The sequence below is a fragment of the Pogona vitticeps genome, chromosome 2, assembly GCF_051106095.1.
Source record: "Pogona vitticeps strain Pit_001003342236 chromosome 2, PviZW2.1, whole genome shotgun sequence".
Taxonomy (NCBI): domain Eukaryota; kingdom Metazoa; phylum Chordata; class Lepidosauria; order Squamata; family Agamidae; genus Pogona; species Pogona vitticeps.
The window spans coordinates 247,401,639-247,420,360 of record NC_135784.1 but is presented as its reverse complement, the minus strand read 5'-3'; the positions used below and the strand labels follow the sequence as shown (position 1 = coordinate 247,420,360).

At 40.0% G+C, this 18,722-nt stretch overlaps 1 protein-coding gene and 1 non-coding gene across 2 annotated transcripts in view; both read left to right on the top strand.

Annotated features, from left to right (window-relative positions):
* ROR2 (receptor tyrosine kinase like orphan receptor 2) overlaps positions 1-18,722 on the top strand; it is a 187,908-nt gene that overhangs the window by 49,900 nt on the left and 119,286 nt on the right. The window lies entirely within an intron of this gene.
* Positions 3,914-4,079, top strand: LOC140705089 (U1 spliceosomal RNA). Its single transcript, XR_012084632.2, has one exon. It is a non-coding gene; the product is annotated as a U1 spliceosomal RNA (small nuclear RNA).

The window sequence follows — 18,722 nt, the reverse complement described above, 5'->3', positions numbered from 1 at the left end:
ACCAGGTCTTAAGTTGGCTCTTAAAAACACCCAGTGAAAGAGCCAGACAGATCTCTGGTGGCAGACTGTTCCAAAGGCGAGGGGCCACTGCTGAGAAGGCCCGGTTTCTTGTTCTTTCTCTCCGGGCCTCCCTCGGAGTTAGGCCCCTCAGCCGCCCTTCCTGGCTAGAAGGAGTGATTTGAGTAGATCTAGGTGGGAGGGGCCGTTCCACTAGATATTGAGGTCCTAAATTGTTTGGGGCTTTATATGTCATCATTAACACTTTGAATCAATGCGGAAACTAATGGGCAGCCAATGCAAGGCAGCCAGAGTGGGGGAAATATACTGATATTTTCTCGTCCCACTGAGAAGTCTGCCTACCACATTCTGCACCATATGAAGTTTCCACATCAGTCTCAAAGGTAGCCCCACGTAGAGCGTATTGCAGTAGTCTAATCTCAAGATTACAAGCACATGGACCAAAGTGGTGAGTGCCCCAGCATCAAGATAGGGATGTAACTGGGCAATCTGTCATAGATGGAAATAGGCGGAGCAGACCACTGACACCACTTGGGTTTCCATGGTGAGTGCCGGATCCAGATGGACCCCCCCCCAAGCTGCGAACCTCACTCCGCAGTGAGAGTCACTCCCCTAAAAGAGAGGGAGTCTAGGGTTATTACAGTTAGGATGTCTTGGTTCTAAATGTTTATCTAATGCAGTAATACAGTAGTTCTCTCAGAAAGCTTACTCAGCATCTCCCTCATAGTTAAGTTTACTGTCAGATCAACACATACGTTGATTTATGCTTGAATGAAAGCATAGCAGTACAGTGGGGTCTCGACTTACCGGCTCGACATACGAACGTTTCAACTTACGAACCGCTCTCATAGGAATATATGGACTCGACTTGCGAACTTAGATTCGAGTTACGAACTCTTTTTCTTCCTTTTTTAAAAAGCTAAGTCATCTTAGGTTAAAAGGAAAAAAGAAAAATATCCCCCTCTAGTGGCAGAAGGCGGAATAGCAGCTTCCCATTAGTTTCTATGGACGAAAAGAGCAGATATGGATTAAATGGTTTTCAGTGCATTCCTATGGGAAATGAAGATTCGACTTACAAACTTTTCGACCTGAGAACTGCCTTCCAATACGGATTAAGTTCGTAAGTCGAGATCCCACTGTAGATGCAACTTGCCTTGAAGAGTATTATGTCAAGAATATGAATGTTTCTCCTCTTCCTCCTCATGCTTCTCCTTCTTCCAGAGTTGGATACTGCTTTTGGATGCAGCAGCTCTAAATAGTAATACTGTGTTGTATTCAATGCAGTCTTCAAAGTTCTTCAGCCAGTTAAGTTCTACTCCCTCCACTCCCCCCCACCCATAATTTTTTCCTTGAATTGTCAGCTGTAATGATGCAGATTTTGGATTTAATATCATGTTTTTTTTATGTGCTATCAAGTTGCGCCTGGCTTACAACAACCTTAATAGGATTTTTGTTTATGAGTTACTTACGGAGTGATTTTACCAGTGCCACCCCGATGAATTTCCATGGCTAAGCAGGGATTTGAACTCAGATTTTCCAAGTCCTCATCTGTTGCTATTCAATATGCCTCATTGGCTATCATTTAATAATACCATAGCTATTCCTTATTCTGTATTATTGGCCGTTAATTATTTGTTTTTGATAAATAAAAGGAAAACAGTGACAAAGGTATGTCTCCAAAGAGGTTGAACAGATGCAGAAAATGTATTAGCTCTGTTTTCTCAATTCCAGTGCAAGATAGCAGAAGAGTTCTTAAATAAAGTGTCGTAATGTATTAGGTTTTGCATTGCAGTATGGGAAACATGGTGAATAGGGAAAGGTACAGTGCTGTAATGTATAAACTGTAGTGTTTCAGTCTCAAACTTTTTAGCATCGTTTTCCCTCTTTAAAAAAATCTTATATCTCCTTTCTCTTTTGCCTCCTTATAACAAAATTCTGTTTATAAGTAAAAATTAAAAATGTCAGTTTCTCATTCCTCTTTGGATTATTTTTTTTTTTGGTTTCTCCATTAGTACTCTAGTGAAATATAATATGGTCCTGAGTTTATAGTGCCTTGTGCCTACTGATAACAAACTGCATTATTTCCCTATAATTTGAAGTCATCATTCTTCTGTCTCTCCTTGTCATATATATTTGCTGTTGTTAAACTTTTGTAAGTTTTCTTGCATTCAAAAATGAAAAACAACAGAAGAGAGTATAAATAATCCATTCATTCATTGGCTGTGTTATCTGTCTAGAAGGACTCAGGCAAATTACTGTGATCTGTGATTCAAGCATACTTAATAGAATGGATTCTAAAATTTCCCTGGAACTGCCTCTTAATCTCTGCCTGCAGCCTCCAGTACAGAGACAATAAGCCTTTGGGATTTAAAGGTTTCTGAGATAGAAGCCAAAATGCTGTTGGTGCTTGTGTAAACGTCATGTAACTTCCCACAGTTAGTTGTAGTTAGCTGCCAAGGTACCAAGAAACCAGGATAGTCCGGTGTGTGACCAAGCATGTGGTTGAGACATGTGGGTACATATTGTCACTTACCTGCAATTAGTCATTGTAAGTCTTGCAAATATTAGATGATTATATCAGTAGCCAACGTAGATGAGGTAATTAACATTTTAAAAGAACTACACAAGTATTTCATATTGCTGTGATGCTAAGAGGTTTCCCCTTTCTTTTCCGGTAAATTGAGTAGACAAGCTTAAATTTGGGTCAGAGGTTAGGATGTTTCGGTAACTTTGGTTTAACTAATGATTATATTTTCCATAGTAAAAGACTTTAAAAAGTTGGTTGTCTACTAATAAAGTTCTTATTCACCAAGTATTCAGTTTGCTGGAAGCTATTCGTATGCAACTGTTATGGAGATGAATGCATATCTCAGTTATTTCAATTAAAACTCAGAACTTCCTGGTGCACTGTAGGCAGCCTGATTATACTGCATAAGATATCTGTTTGAGGAATGGACTGTAATATATTTTTCTTTTTTCCCCCCATTTCTCAAAACAGCTTAATATATGTGACCAGTCTGCTTGCCTCCTAGTCATGGAAGACAGATGTTCTCATCCCTGCTGGGAAATTAGTCTACTCATTTTTTTAAAAAACATTTTTTTTTGGTCAGACATGAAACTAATTTGGGAATTGTATACGTGCATTGTATAGTATTACGCCATATGTTCAGCAGGATTTTGCAAGATGGTCAAAGGAATGTTTCCATTATCTATAGTGAAACAATGCAGTGCCAGCCAGTTTTGTATCTGTTTCTGTAGTTATGTAATCCGTAAATATGGAAAGATACTTTTCTGGGATTGCTACAAACTGAAAAAAATGTTATGTAGCTGTAGTAAATTTATTTGAATGATGACTTGCTTTCTTTCCCAATGAATTCTGTGTGAATTAAAAAAAACTGACTAGCACAGTGGATCCCAACCGTGGGTCTCCAGATGTTCTTGGACTAAAACTCCCAGAAACTTTCAGCACTAACTTTGCTGGCCAGGATTTCTGGAAGTTTTGGGGCTAGACATATCCCAAGGTAGACATACAACTAAAATACAGTGGTGCCTTGCAAAGTGGTGCCTTGCAACTCCTACCCCCTTCTGCCCCCTGACCCCCAAGGCATGGTGACCCCCTGGCTGCTCCTCCCACTCAGTACAGGGCTGCACAGCCCCAGTCCTGCCAGAGGCCAAGAGAGCTCCTCAGTGTTTTGGGGTACCCTGTGGGACCCCCATCAGGTGTTCCTCCCATAATTAGCATAAGGTATTAGCATATGCTAATACCTGTGCACTAGAGGATTGCGGGAGGAACACTTAGCCCCTGATGGGGGTCCTGCAGGGCACCCCAAAACACCGAGGAGCCGGGGGGGGGGTCAGGGGACAGAAGGGGGTAGGAGTTGCAAGGGCCATTCCAACTCATACCTTGGAGGGGAAATATCATGTCATAAAAGTGGTTTTCCCAGGGGGAGGCTCATCCATTGCACTTTGGGTATGCTTCTGATCCCTGTGATTTCCCCAAATGTGGGGAACTCAACTGCATAATTTGTGTTAATGGGGGATTGCCCTTGTGATTTCCCTGGTGTTTTTACAATCTCTTTACCCTTTGGTTCTTGGCTTTTTTCACTATCCTCTACCATTTAAATTTGCAGCCCTAGCCCCATTGGTGATGCTTTGCAAGATGGGTTTTCCCCCCATTAAAAACATTAATTACATAAGACCTACTTTTTTATCCCAAAAAGGTGAGAGAGAAAGTGTATGCTGCAATTTTTCCAGGAGACAGATCCTGGAAAGCCAGCAGCATATACTTTCTCCCCCACTAAAAAGTAGGTCTTATGTAATTAATGTGTGTTCCAATGGGGGGGGAACTGTCTTGCGAAACAGGGTAAAAAAAAACTGTCTTGCAAGGGCCCAAGGACCCAAACATAGTCCAGTGAAAATCGCCCATAGGAACAATCGTTTTGCGAAGCGTAACATTGCTCAAAAAAAGTCATTGTAGGTAATCGTCTAGTGAGGCACCACTGTAACTTGATAGCATGGCACCATTTGCAAGTGGAAAAAAACCCTCTTGAAGTGATATTTCCTGAAATATGGTAAAGCACATAGTTGCTAGATTTGAGGTCAACGTGAAGACGGGTGACAAAAGAAGCACTTACTTTCATTTTTTTGTTATTTGATTTAATTCTGAAGTAGAACTTCTAAAACTGAATGCTTCATTTTAACAAAAGATGGCACCAGGAAAGGTTGAGGTTCATGTTTCCTTCCTTTGTTTGCTCTTTCCTTTACCTTTTGTTAATGTGACATTGTGAGGGTTGTTGTCAGCAGTTAATCAGAATGTCCAAGGGAGGGAGAGGGAACTTTGAATTGCAGAAGGACATGGATTGGTTGTTGAACCCAGTGAAGGATGTTCTTTTGCTTCATTTTTTCTTTGTGGGTCAGGCTGATGTGCTGCTGAGCTCTGTGGTGCCCTCTGTCTTGATTGTGCTCTTCATCTGTGTGTTTTAACCTGATTTTTTTGGGGGGGGGATTCCCCCCCTTCCTTTCCTGGGTTATTTTTGGTGCCTGCTGCTTGTGTTGGTTGGTGGTGGTGGACTCAAGGAAAAAGAGACATTAAGTGGAAGGAGAGAGAATTTCTCTATTTTCCAGTCATTTTGGTTGGGCAGGAGCTGTGACTGTATTTTTTGCTTTTATTTGTTTCCTTGCTTTCTTTGTTTTTTGGGAGAGGGGGCAAGGTGTGTTTTTTAAAATTTTATTTTACCTGTTTCCTCATTTGTGTGAGGTGGGTGTGGGTGTGTTTTTCTTTGTTAACTTTTTTAAATGGTGCTATTTGTTAATTTACTGTGCATTTCCCTTCTTGCCCTGCTTTCTGAAGGTAGCTTTCCAAGGGTTCTTTAGGGCCTTTGAATTGTCTGTTGTTTGCTTTGCCCCTGATGGTTAGTTCATTAGGACATTTGGATGACTGTAGGACAGAAAATGTTTGGGGAATCCAAAATGAAAGAACCCAGAAGAACAATCCCTTTGACCAGTTTCTGAAGGACATGAAAACTGATCAGACTGCCTCTCAAAACAACCCATAACAAGTGAAATCTAAGAACTTACCCCTAATATTTGCTGTGATTATCTGTCATTGTATGAAACACCATGATGATACTTTCCTTCCCCTCCCCCCCCCCTCGATATCTGCAGAGGTAGATGCTGTCATTTTTAGGTTTCCTGTCTTTATATCTCTGGAAATCTGATGGTGAATTCAAAACAGCCAAGAGTTCAATTAACTCTAGACTAAGATCTATTACGAAGAGAAATAAATAATTTATGCAGAAAGAAACATAAGGCTACATTTGGAATATGTTAAAATTCACAAAGATTAAGTTTGCAGAAAACACATTTTAGTTACAGCCATCCCAGCTATTTACAAGACAGTCTGTTTCATTTTATTTGACAGGATATAAATTTTAAAAGAGATAATATAAAATTATGTGCTCTATAAAGTTGAATTAAAAAGCTTAGGTTGGTTTCAGATTCTTCTGCCTAAATGATTACTAGTGTCCAATGAGCCTCATTAAGGCCTAGGTCTCAGGTTCACAGTGTTCTATAATTCAGGTATTGTTGCAATATTCTGTGGAAAACGATGTTGTCTACCATGTGATTTGCTTTCCTTCAGCCTTGTGGACTACATTGTTTATTCCTTTGGTTTGATCACTGAAATGGCTGAATTGGTTGAGCTTGTCAGAAACTCTTGTGCCAGACCACCCAGGAACAAAATGACTGTACTATTTCTAGTATGTGGTACCATCAGCTGCATTTCATATGTGTTTGTCCTTGAGAACTCATTTTTTTTTCTAAATGCACATTGTAGGAAATTGTGCAGGGCCACAGCAGGAAATAGTGGACAGTCACATCTATTTCATGTGGGCTGTCTTCTGTGAGGCATTCCAAGGGTTCCTTTTATGTAAATGTTACTTGTGTCCTAGTGGTATTTAACTAAACAAATGCTCAAGTGAGTGGTTCCCTGTCATCAAGTGAAGATACACTGAAACACAAGCTTTTCAGAATTCTGGATTATTTCTTGAGGTTGATGAATAACTGTGATTACCTAATGGTTAGACTGAAAAATGGAGATTTTGCTGACCATACAGCTCAGTCAACATGTAAGGAACCACTATAACATATCCATGTTTTCTTTGCTGTTAATTATATACATTTTGAGAAACAGTATTTGCATGCTACTTTAATGATGCATTACTTACAGTCTGTTAGCCTAAATATTCTGATTATTTAACCATTAATCACTGAAATTTTAGTTTAATTTAGAACAGATGATTTTAGTTCTGAAATATTATAGCAGTTGTCCCTTATATGGGAAAATTATTTAAATATTAGTTCTCAAAATGCTTTTGTGAAGATTGAAAACCTGGTAATGCCCAATAAAATAATGAAATAAGAAACCACCTGTCTTATTATGCCACGTTCCTCAGCAGAAATCTTTTTGAGAACACCAATAGCTGCAGAGGTGTACTTAAGAGAAGGTGTTATTCTGTATAGTTCATAGAAGGTGAAATGTGTTCAGAAACAGAGAAATGAGATGCCCTGGCCTGATCCTGTTATCTTGCAGTCTCTCCCAGCAGGCATTCTCTTGTAAAAAGATTCAGACTGCTAAATGCTGTAAAACGAAGAGCTGGCATATTAATTGTGATTGGGTTAGGAAGTATGGAAAGGATAGTGTAGCCCCAAATCAGCAGGGGGAAATTGTGTTTGTTCAGCTGAATTAGAAAGTGTGCCAAGATATGGGCGCTGTGCATGCAGTTCTTTCCTTGATCCAGCTGCCAGAATAGTTGCAAGTGTAGGTGGATTGGCTCCTCTAAACATGTTTAGCTTTTGTGGTAGCCACTGTGCCCATACATTTCTATGAACTTTGGCAAATAAACCAGTGCGTTTTGCTTTTTTCTTTAAAGTGTTTTTAGATGCATCAATGCTGGTGGATGTAGACTCAAAGAAATATGCCACTTCTGAACATATGGAAACAATTGGTTGGTCTCCAAATAGTAATATTTAGACTAAATCTAGTGAATTTGCTTAAAGTGTGGCTCAGGTCGGGCTTCACTGAATTGGTTCCCAATTTAAGAATACTCTAGGTTGTCCCACTGAAATCAGTAGGTCTGTTCAAAGTCTGATTAAGTCTGGATCCAACCTATTTGCCTTTTAGGACAGAGAGAGAGAAAAAAGCCATATTTGGATTTCTTCTGACAAATAATCAGATTTGACAAAACTTGCTTGGGGATATTTTTCTGCACCTTGTATTATTTGCTAGGGGAAAAAATGTAATGGAAGTGTATTTCTGTTATATTTTAGCACAGATGTTTTCAGGTATTAAGTTCTGCATTCCCCCTTTTCAAAACTTTGTTGTAATTATTAATATTTTATTATGTGCTGCCTTATAGGGACCCAAGTTGGCTCACAGATAGTTATCAAGTACGTACAGTTAAAAGCATAGAGTTGTAAGATTTAAAGAAACTGAATATATAACAATATGTAAAAACAATTTTAAAACACTTAGAATGACAGACTTACATGAGAAGCAAAAGATGTACAGCATACTGAAATGCTGCTTAAATTGTGTTCTGTTGTTAAAAGCCTGACTGAATAGCTTAGTGAGTCTGATATCAACAATATCATCATAATTGGACTGCAGAGCTGGAAGAGAGTCTATGGATCATTGAGTCCATCCCTGTCAAGGAGGCACTGGCTTGTGGAGCCAGAGGTTGGGAGTTTAATTCCCCATTCTGCCTCCCAAGAAACAAATCAGCTTATGGAGCTATGGACAAACTGCACAGTCCTAGAGTGCTCGCAGAAGAAGGGATAAACCACTTCTGAGTACTATATACCTAGAAAACCCCGAAAGGCATTACTATGAGTCAGAATTGACTGGAGAGTACAAAATCAATTTAAAAGAGGGGTGTTTGCCTGCCACCGGAAGGGAAGGAATGAGGGAGTGAGCCTGGTCTTCTGCAGGAAGGTATTCCACAACTTTGAAGGGAACCCTAAACATTTGCAAGGGTCTCAGGGAAGGTTTTTGGTTGCTCAAAATGGCTGCAGCATGTCCTCAGCGGATGACATCATCTTCATTGTGTTGTGCAGCTCTGCAAACTGGATTTCAGCCCATGACTTGTACATTTCTTTGGTCTGTAACACTTCAGAATACTAGCATAGATCTCACATTCAAATAATCCCACGGCCAAAATAGAAATAAAAGAAAAACAAAATAAGCTACCCGCCTAGCAACTCTCTCACTGCATGTAAAAAAGTAGCTCTTTACAGAAAGGACTAGTCTATAGTCCATCTTTTTTGCATGCTTGCTGTCTCTTCGAGGGACGATTAATATTCTGATATGTTGCTGTATGTGTAAATTGGAACTAGTCAAGAAGCAATGCTGTTCCTAGTTTTAAATAATTTGGGAGAAGCTTGCTTTTGGTGCTGTTTGGTGTATTGGGTAGAGTGATGGGTTCAGATCCTGTCATGGAAACATGTGGGGGGGAGGAGTGTTGACAGCACTGGTGAAACCAGAAACTCAAATATCTTGCTTACCTTGAAAACCCTGTCAAGGTCACTATAAGTCAGATGCAACTTGATCATGTATCACATACATGCTATAGTGCATTGAGAATTGGTATCTTGACCATAGCATGACTGGTAAGTTTTCCACATGCTCAGCAAATGCCATTAAACTTCCAGATAGGTGACTCTGGGAAATGCTGCTGGGAGTTCCTTGGGACTACATTTACTTTGATCAGTAGAAGGCAGTGTTTTGGAAAATGTAGCCTGTTTCATACGCTGTGTCAACTTACACTGGTGTAGCTGTAGGGGTCTCTGTGTACATATAAGATGGGGCTGTTTTAAGAGGAAGGTTTCAGAATTGTTGGGCTTTGGGGAGCAATTTGGGACAAAGAGAGCTTGTTTCAAAAAGGCAGAATCCCCACTGTTGCCTCTTAAGATGAAAGGTAGCTCTGGAAACAATTTCCACAATCTTTATTCAGCACTGAGAGCCAGATATTGTATGAATTAAAAAAGATAAAGTAACATTTCATGTCTTTAAATGTGTGGGTCTGGCGGACACTGACAATGACCAGATTTAAACTAATGAGAGCTGATCAAAAAGACAAATGTTGGAAAGGAATGATTGCACATAAAATTGATATTTCATGGTAAAAATATATGGGCATTTATATGCTAGAAATCTGGAAACCAAGATGTGACTTAGGTTATATACTTTCAGAAAATATGAGGTAGGTATATCGGAAGTCTTAACAGAACAGTGAACATATTTTAAATTTTTGAACATCATGCACACACACGCTTGGACACACCCCTCTTTTCTTTGCCAGTTGAAATAGTTCTGTTGAAAGTTGTCCTGGTCACTTTGCAATTTTTGGTATCTTGTCAAGCTGCTGATTTCAGGAGAATAACTGTTCGAACTATTGGTTTGCAGAAGTTGATCTGATACTCTAAGAATGTAATCTCTAGATTAGTAAAACATTTATTGTTGTTTTGAAATGCACATTCTTTTCAGATCTGAACCCTGGGAGATCATCAGTTCAGTATTTGTTCATTACTCTGAACTAGAATAAGATCTTGGAACTACAGAGTTGTAAGGGAACCTATGGATCACCAGGTCCAGCTCTTGTTAAGGAGGCACAGTGGGAGAGTCAACTTCCAGCCTCAGGATACACAGCCAGATACAGTCAACCCTTGACTTACAAACGGCCCTAGTTACAAACATTTCGACTTACAAACCACTCTGATAGAAAAATATTGACTCGACTTGCAAACTTAGATTCGAGTTACGAACCGAAAAAACATGGAGGAGGTGGGGAAAGCGCGAAATTTGAACTTTCAGTTAACCGTTGGCCAGTGAAGAGGGTGCCTGTCTGCTTCCTCGCTCTTCCCAGCATTTTGAGAATGGATTTGGAGGCAGTCTTCAGATTGCCTGGTACTGCCTGGTATTGCCTGGCATAGTGCTGTACGGACTGTATTTTTATTTTTTGGCTTTTACATTTTTTTGATTTTTTTGATTTTAAAAGGTGTTCCCTCCCTCCTTTGCTGCCCCCCTTTCCCCCCAAAAGTGCTTGTATTGGCTTGTCTTGATTGAAAAGGTGCTTTTCAAGGTGATTTGTTGTCTGAAAGGTGCTTGGTTTTTCCCAGAAGGTGCTTGTCTTGGCTGAAAAGTTGCTTTTCAAGGTGTTCTGTTGAAAAGGTGTCTGTTCACTCCTTCCCTCGCTCTTTTCTTTCCTCTTTTTTTAGCCTAAGTCAGCTTAGGTTAAAAGGAAAAAAAGGAAAAAAATCTGCCCCTAGTGGTAGGAATGGATTAACCGGCTTTGCATTAGTTCCTATGAGAACTAATGATTCGAGTGACAAACCGCCCCTCGACCTAAGAACCAAAAACAACCGGAACAGATTAATTAGTTTTCAGTGCATTCCTATGGGAAATGCTGATTCGACTTACGAACTTTTCGACTTACAAACTTCCTTCCGGAACGGATTAGGTTTGTAAGTCGAGGGTTGACTCTATGTGAACCACTGAACTATCCAGAAATTCAAAGGGGTTTAGCACTGGAATGTCTCTCTTTCTGCTCTTGCAGATCATGGGTAGTGATGGGTGGAAGAAGAGTATTGTGCCTGTTGCCTGTATATCTGAAGTTAGCTCATTTGACTTCAGTAAGGATCGCTGTGAAAAAGATCTAAGGGCATGTAGCTCTTTCATATGAACAGGGCCCTTATTGCCTCATGATTACTTACTGTGGCAGGTGCTTGCATGGGATATTTCCATCTTAACAGTTGCAAGGATGGTATGTGATGCCAGAAATGGGAGCATGGCTACGCTGCATGGTTCCGCTCCCCTTTCTTTGGATTTCATGTTTATGTGTGTGAGAGTATGTGAAAGAGCACATATGAGAGTCTTCCCTTGTGTTGTTGTAGTGGGTGGACAGTGACCTCTGGCCTACTTTACACATCTTGGCCTTCATCTCCCCCTCATATCACCTGGTCTAATTGGGGGTGGGTACAGAAAACCCAGTCTACCTCCACAGACAGATTCCCAGCCTTTGTTTTAAATCTGTTGTGATTTAGTGTAGCATATTTTGATGAGTGCTTCATTTTTATTCTAATTATTTGCAAATAAATATGTATGATTTTGTAACTTCTGTCAGCCTGTTCAAGGGATAGTCCTGAGAAGGCTGCAGCTGAGTTTGTCCAATTTGATTAGCATTGTGTTGCAAAGTATTTTTTCCAGTTGAATAATGCATTTCTGCTAATAGGGAAAAAAATTCCATGGAAAAACATAAGAATGTAGATTTTTTCCATCCCACATCACTGTAGTAATAAAATATGGAAAATATCTGAGCACAGTTTGAGCACACTTTTCTGAAAAAGGAAAATGACTGCAGGAAGACCCCTTACATCTAGCATTCAAGAAAAAATTCTTTTAGCTTACAGGGAATAACTTCCAGGCAGGTTTGAGCTTGGACACCTCTTGTTTGAGACATAAAGCACTGTGTGAATCCAAGAAAAACCTTGTTGTTTAGCCAACTGTGTCCTCTCTAGGCTGAATCCTGTGGCAAGTTGTAACCTTTGAAATGAGGTATGTTACCCAAAGGAAAAGGGGAGCTTATGGAGAGAAATGAAGTGTAGTAGAGCACAACTATGTTTGCTGGGGCCTGGCCAAGTGGAAAGTGGATGCATGTCAGAACTGATTAAAGAATCCTTCATTGTAAGAGCACAGCACCTTGTATAATGGTGATGGAATGAAGAGTGTGTCATGAAAAAAAAATACAGGTTTGGACTGTGCATTATTTTGTTTTAATCAGCTTTAAATCATGGTGTTTTCTTTTAAACTCCACTTTCCTGCCTAACAAAATGTTTAAGACAGTGTTTTCATCAAAAAGAAATCCACATTATCTTTTTTTTTTTTTTTTGTCCTTATGGGGAGGACATTTTCTTTGCCAGAGAAAAGCCTCGCACAGTGAATTATTTGATAAGAACTATTGCCGTACATTTACCACTCAGAGATTTATATTAACAGAGGACAAGGTTGCCATATATTGCTTGTTTCTTGGACATGAACATTAACCCTCCTACTCACGTCTTATGGCATGGGAACTGCTTGTAGGGTATGTGTAAATTGTTGTAAGCACATGAGAAGAGAGCTTGTGAGTGTAATACATTTTAAGTGTTACATTTTATGTGTTACTTTTTCACATCATTAACCCGTTATCCATGATCTTTTTGTTGTTACTTTTGTGGGGCTAAAGTGCTTTTGTGGATCATTTTGAGGGGATTGTTTCTTTCAATTTCAGGCCACTGTGTTCTTTAGATGGTTGCTAAAAGAAAAAAAATGTGAAAGGAAAATGAGCAACATAATTAATTACAGTGGACCCTTGACTTACAGACGGCTTGACTTACAGACTTTTTGAGTTACAGACTTCTCTGGCCGCAAAATTTAGGTTTGACTTGCAGACTGAGATTTGACTTACAGACCAGAAAAAAACCAAAATGGAACAAAAACGGCCTGTTACGGGATTAATCGGTTTTCAATGCACTGTAGGTCAATGGAGACTTGACTTACAGACTTTTTGACTTGAGAACCACCTTCCAATACGGATTAAGTTCTCAAGTCAAGACCCCACTGTACTTAAATTGGTTTTTGGGGGTGTTAATGGTTAGAATAGGACCCTGCATGTAATTACAGAATGACTTCTTTTTTAAAAGTAACTTCTCAAGCTGTGCATGAGGCAGACACTCACATGCATGTCACCCATCTTATTGATATGCGTACCATCTGCATGTAGAAGGTCCACATACTTGGGACTGCATGGGCCGTGCATGTCTGTATTCATTCACAGTCAAATATATATGCATGCAAATATAGTTTATGAGAAGTTGGTTTCCTTACAAACTGCTGTCTTCTAAGGGAGAGCCTACAGATAAGCTTGCCGTCTTAATAGGATTTTACCATCTTAAATATTTTTAACTGAACACAATTGTTAACTGAATGTAATTCCATGGGATTATTTTAATCTTGTACATTTTTGTGCACATTAGAGAGTCTTGCATGTTGGCCATTGAAGATTCTCAATCTGTTTGGAAACTCTGCTTCAGTAGGATTTTTAAACATAACAGGAAGTTAGGCGGCACATTCCTCAGACACTCTATTGTTGCACTTACAAGTTATTTAAGCAAGTAGACAAGACCAGCCAAAGATTTGTAAACCTTCTGCAACTCCATTTTTTAAAGGAACCAGGAATTGCAGAGGAGGAGGAGACTCCAATCAGTAAAGTAAAATTTTGGTAGTCAGATTAATCTCAGTATTAGCTTATGACGTTAAAAGAAAACCCATTTTTATATTTGGCTGCTCTGTTGACCTGAGTTTCCATATGCAGTGTAAGTTGTTAAAAGCTCACCAGCTATAAATCTGGAAAGGTAGGGCTTGCACAACCAAGTTAATTACTGGGTAAATGGCAACCCTTCATTAAATTTTGGAACAAGATTAAACCACAGGTAAGCATTATGTAAGAAATACAAGAGAGATAGGGGATGTGCTTTGTTTTTAAAATATCGTACAGCAGTTATACCCCTCGCAGCTAATTCCTTTCTTCTGCTATAAATCCTATTGGTTATTATGCTATCTTTGAATGTTACTGTCACATGTCCTTGGGTATGATGGTGGAATAAGTAGTCCACATTTAGAATTTGGGACGTGGAAGTTAATTTGGGAATTATAAGTTCTAGAGTGCTGATCAAGTTCCATTTGCGTTCTTGTTTTGGGTATCCACAGAATGCTGGGTATCCACAGAATCTTAACTTCCATCTAGTTCTATTCTCAGGTTGCATCAACTGGGATGTTAGTTGATTATTCTTCTTAGGGTTACTATTTGCCATGTCAGTCCATGGATCATTTCCCACTATGCAGTGGTGCCTCGCTTGACGAGGATAATTCGTTCGGTTGAAATCGCTGTTAAGCGAAATCCTCGTCAAGCGAAACGAAAAAGCCCATTGAAATGCACTGAAAACTAGTTCAATGTGTTCTAATGGGCTAAATACCTCAGCGTCCAGCGAAGATCCTCCGTAGGGCGGCCATTTTCCGGTGCCTGTAAAGCGAGGAATCCGTCCTAAAGCACAGCGGGGAGTCATTTTGCACAGCGGCCAGCCATTTTAGATCCGCTGATCAGCTGTTTTAGAATCATCGTCTAGCGAAAAATCGGTTCCCGAAGCAGGGAACCGATCCTCGTCAAGCGAAATTTCCCTATCTAAACATTGTTTTGCTATTGTGATCGCAAAAACCTCATCATAAAGCGGATTCGTTGTTTAACGAGGTAATTGTTAAGCGAGGCACCACTGTATCTATTTTATCCTCAGTGTCCTGTAATGGGGGGAGTAATAACTATTTGGTCTAAATTTTTAGGGCCTGGCCAGTATCTAACTTTTCAGAGTTCCTTTGGGATCTAGAAGATTTTCTTTCTTTCTTTGGTTTCCTCTCAATAAGCTTAAATAGATTATGGAAATCCATCTTGTCAGATGACTTTTTTTATCTTGCTTGTGCGCTTAATATTTTTATTCTTTTTTGTACACCCATGTGGACTCCTTACCTGTTCCCTGTGTTTAGCCTTCTCTTTAGAGTTTCTTTTCCTTTTGGACAAATCATTCAGTGAAAGTGGGGGTGTGGTACCTTGGTCAGTTTGTGCATTATTGTTTCTGGGCAAATTGCTTATTGCAATTAAGTTGACTAATGTAGCTCATGAGAGTCGAAGAGGAATCATTTAATTAACTTCATTTTATCTAGGATATATTTTATGCAATGGAACATTGTGCTGATACTATATTATTTTTGGCAGGGGTCCTTTTTCTATTTGGGTGCCTTCTTGTGTTAATTCCTCTATTTGTTTTAATATAAAGTCATCTACCTCCTTTCTTCCTTTCTTCTCCACTCCACTGGTGACCAAAGCATTTTCTGCAGATGCTAGTTCCATTGCTAGGTTAGGACCAGGATCTTCTTTGTTTGATTCTATTATTGTACACCTATTCTCAATTGATCAGTCTAAAATTTCATGTGTGTGTTTAACGCCCTCACTTTTGGGAGAAAAGAAATTAGTGATTTTCTTTTGTCTCCCTTTCTTCTCATAAGTTCATCAACCAGAATTAAAGATTAAAAACGATGGGGAGCTCCCACAAGCTTGAATGCGGTAATAAAAATGCGAACAAACACAGAGCAGGCACTCCCAGATTTTCTTTAGAGTTCTTAAGCCCACAACTGGGTGTCCGTCTCAGCTCTCAACCAACCAAAGACAAAGTAAAGCTGCCTTTAGACTTTAGCTGGCTTTAGACTTTGCAGCAACAAATATCAAAATTTGGAGGGAGTTTCATTCTCAAGGTGGAGAAGTAATCTCAAATGGCTTGCCATACCTGCTGTTCTTACTCCATGAATCTCTACTTGATAGTGAGTACTTGATAATGAGTACCTGCTTGATACAGAAGTTACAAAGCTTTTCAATCAAAGTTATAGAAAGTGGGGCGCTTCAGCTGGCTTTCTGTGGGTTTGGAGGCTCTCGCTGATTAATCAACAGTTGAGCAGAGTAGAGGAAGTGTGAACATAGGGATTGCCATCAAACAAACAAAGCTTTTATTCCCTGCCTAAAGTGAACCTTCTCTTCCAAGCCTCCTAACAGGTGTATACAAAAACTCTTTAAAGAGAGAACCTAGATAATGTCACCAACATATTTGAGGAGGTCATTTTAACTCAGTGGCTCCAGCCATTATATTGGCATGCAAAAACATAAGACACTGGCAGAAATATTGTATAAAATATGTAAATTCTAGGATTCGAGTTGTTTTGAGTTTTGGAGATACTGGGTGTAGGAGGCCACTCTCAAGCCTCTATCCATCCAGGCCTCTAAGAGTGCTCACTACTTCTCACCAAAAACTGCTGCCACCAACCTATCCTTTAACATTCACAAGGACAAGTATTTCTTTCAAACAAAATAAGGTGTTTATTGATTACACAAAATAAAAGGAGTAAATCACAGGTTTAAATCAATTAGTCAATTACTGTTTCTCAGACACTAGCTCACACAGACTTTTCCCTCACTGCCAGGCTCTTTCTCACTCTCTATCAATCTCTCTAATCACTCATCTTCCAAACTGATCTCCTCTCACACATCACACACACCTTATATAACCCAGCTCCTCCCATCTCTGCACCACCCTCTGTCCTCTCATTGGCTGAGGTTCCTCTGCCCAGCTATGACAGACAGGAGAGGGCAGAGCTGAACGCCACACTAGAGAAAAGGTAACAAGATGCTTAATATAAATATATCGTGCGGGGTTTGTTTGTTTTTTTAAAAAAAGATTGTTGCATGTATCTTGAGTGACATCTTTGCAAGATAACTTATATTAACAAAAAAGTGTTGCTGCATCTTAAAAGACATAAGCTTTCATGGACTTTGGTCCACTTTTTCTGAAGCCTCTCTGAAGAAGGATAAAGTCCATGAAAACATACTCTGAACCAAAGTTAGCTTTTAAGATGCCTGAGGACTCTAGTTTAATTATTATAAGAATACGTTTACAATAATGTTGGCACTTTGCCATGCAACTATGTCTTTCTTCTTTGTGGTCTCTGTGAATGCACACTAATGGGTTAATTCTGCGCCTGTGCAGAGATCTCTGGAATATTCTAGAGCTTTATGCTAATCTAGGCAGGACCACACCCCCATCCACGAGGTCTGCCCACCCTCCAAAGTACCTCAGTTCTTTTTTACCGCCACCACATGAGGTCTCCTCTTCAAACTGCTCCTCTTTGCCATCACGATTCTAAAAGAAAGAACAGATTACTGATTGCCTTTTCCCTGTAATATCTGTTTTATCCAATAGTAAGAGACTTGTTCTATACTGTTCCCCCACTTCCCCTTCCCTTTCCCCCCCCCCAAGTTCTTCCCTTCCCGCCATTTATGGCAAGGAAACTCCCCCATTCAAAAAAATGCACTACGTGCTTGTAGCGTTCACCCTTATTATGTTAAGTAGTTATGAATATTCATGTTTCAGGCTAATGTTGCTGAGAGGTGGAGCCGAGAGAAATGTAATAAAGACTCGGAGTCAGAGAGTGAAAGAGGCAGTCAAGAGTCAGTGAGAGTCAGAGTGAGAGAGTGGAGAAGGAGATAGAGTTTGGTGTTTGGGAGATCTGAGGTGATTAGAGTGAAAAGTGAATAAGAACTGCAGTAACTAATAGAAGGCTGTGACTGATGATAATAAAAGTTACCTAAGATTAATAATAACACCTATAATCAATAAAAATGTTTTATTTAAAAGACAGCAAAGTTTGGACCTGCATCTTCATCCTTCCAGGAGTAAAGTTGATTTAGTGATCAACTGGTGGCAGCGGGTTAAAAAGGAGTAGTAGTTTGCCTTCATGTGCTCTGTGTTTGGAGGGACAGGCAAGAGGCATGAGGGCAAACACCACAGTGCTCTAACAAAATACCTCTCTCAAATGGCCATAAATACTGCCTCTTCTTCTTGGGGGAAACCCATCAGACCTCCTCCTGCTAGTTTTGGAGAAATGTTACAAAACAGGCTCTAAAATTGAGAGAACAATGCTTGAGGTCTTTCCTTTGGGAAAAATCACTCCAGCCTCCAACCATGGACGCTCCTCCCATTACAGAACTCTCTTCACAATCCTCAGCTCTGCCTGCTGCCTCCCTTCCAAGCCCTTCCAAGGCTTCTCAAAAGATCTAAATCTAAATCTAAAGCACCTCTGTCCACCAAGCCTTCTTCAGCCCCATCATCACTTCCACCTTCTAATTCTACCAAGCAGAAGAAAAAGAAAAAAAATCATCTTCTCAGGTCCAACCAACCACAGTACCGGACCTCCCGATACAGGATCAACCCACGATCCGTATTGATTCTTTGGAAGACTCACTCATGATTCCTTCTGCTCAGCCAGAATCACCTATTTTGGCTTAACTCCTGGTCTCACCGGTTGAGGCAGATATGACTATGATATTGATGTCTCCGCATTCGAGTCCACCTTCTACCCATCGCTCCACATCCGTAGGCGATTCAGATTCAGACACTTTGTCCTCATCTTCATACCCTCGGTACAGGCACCGGTACTGTGACACCTACCAATCCCGGTCCTCATCGGACATCAACTCGGTACCAGACTCTCTGGTACCAACGCATACCTCCAG